Here is a 347-nt window from a genome sequence, read left to right as displayed (position 1 = left end):
CGGCCATGCTGTTAGTACCATCTATTGTTGTCCGATGTAACTACATCAAACACTTACGAGATTCTAAATCACAGTTAGTTTCCTATCTTAAGGGTTTTCGCTGTTTTGATCGAAGAGGTGTTTGGGTAGGGAAAAAGGTGAGAGTATATATGCGTTTTTCTTGATTTTATTCAGAAGTGATATGAAGTCTTTTTTGCATTATGATATTAAGAAAAGAAGTAGCTGTTATTTTGATATGCGAGAGTCTGTATGCACACCTCCTCATACCAGAAACATTTACAAATAAATAAAATTTAATGATAATAATACACACAGGTTATCGTTAGTGCCAAATATTGTAGTGCCAG

General features: G+C 34.3%; 1 protein-coding gene across 4 annotated transcripts in view; it reads left to right on the top strand.

Annotated features, from left to right (window-relative positions):
- LOC119588552 (gastrula zinc finger protein XlCGF7.1-like) overlaps nucleotides 1-347 on the top strand; it is a 9,295-nt gene that overhangs the window by 3,900 nt on the left and 5,048 nt on the right. The window contains exon 1 of one of the 4 annotated variants that reach the window (XM_037937192.1): nucleotides 67-137. The exons of the other annotated variants lie outside the window; for them this stretch is intronic. The gene's annotated coding sequence lies outside the window, so the exon portion shown is untranslated. Of the gene's footprint in view, nucleotides 1-66; nucleotides 138-347 lie in introns of those variants that run through there. 4 annotated transcript variants of the gene reach the window in all.

This window comes from Penaeus monodon, chromosome 24 (assembly GCF_015228065.2).
Source record: "Penaeus monodon isolate SGIC_2016 chromosome 24, NSTDA_Pmon_1, whole genome shotgun sequence".
Lineage (NCBI taxonomy): Eukaryota > Metazoa > Arthropoda > Malacostraca > Decapoda > Penaeidae > Penaeus > Penaeus monodon.
Note: the sequence above shows the minus strand (reverse complement) of the source record. Positions and strands in the feature narration are given on the sequence as shown.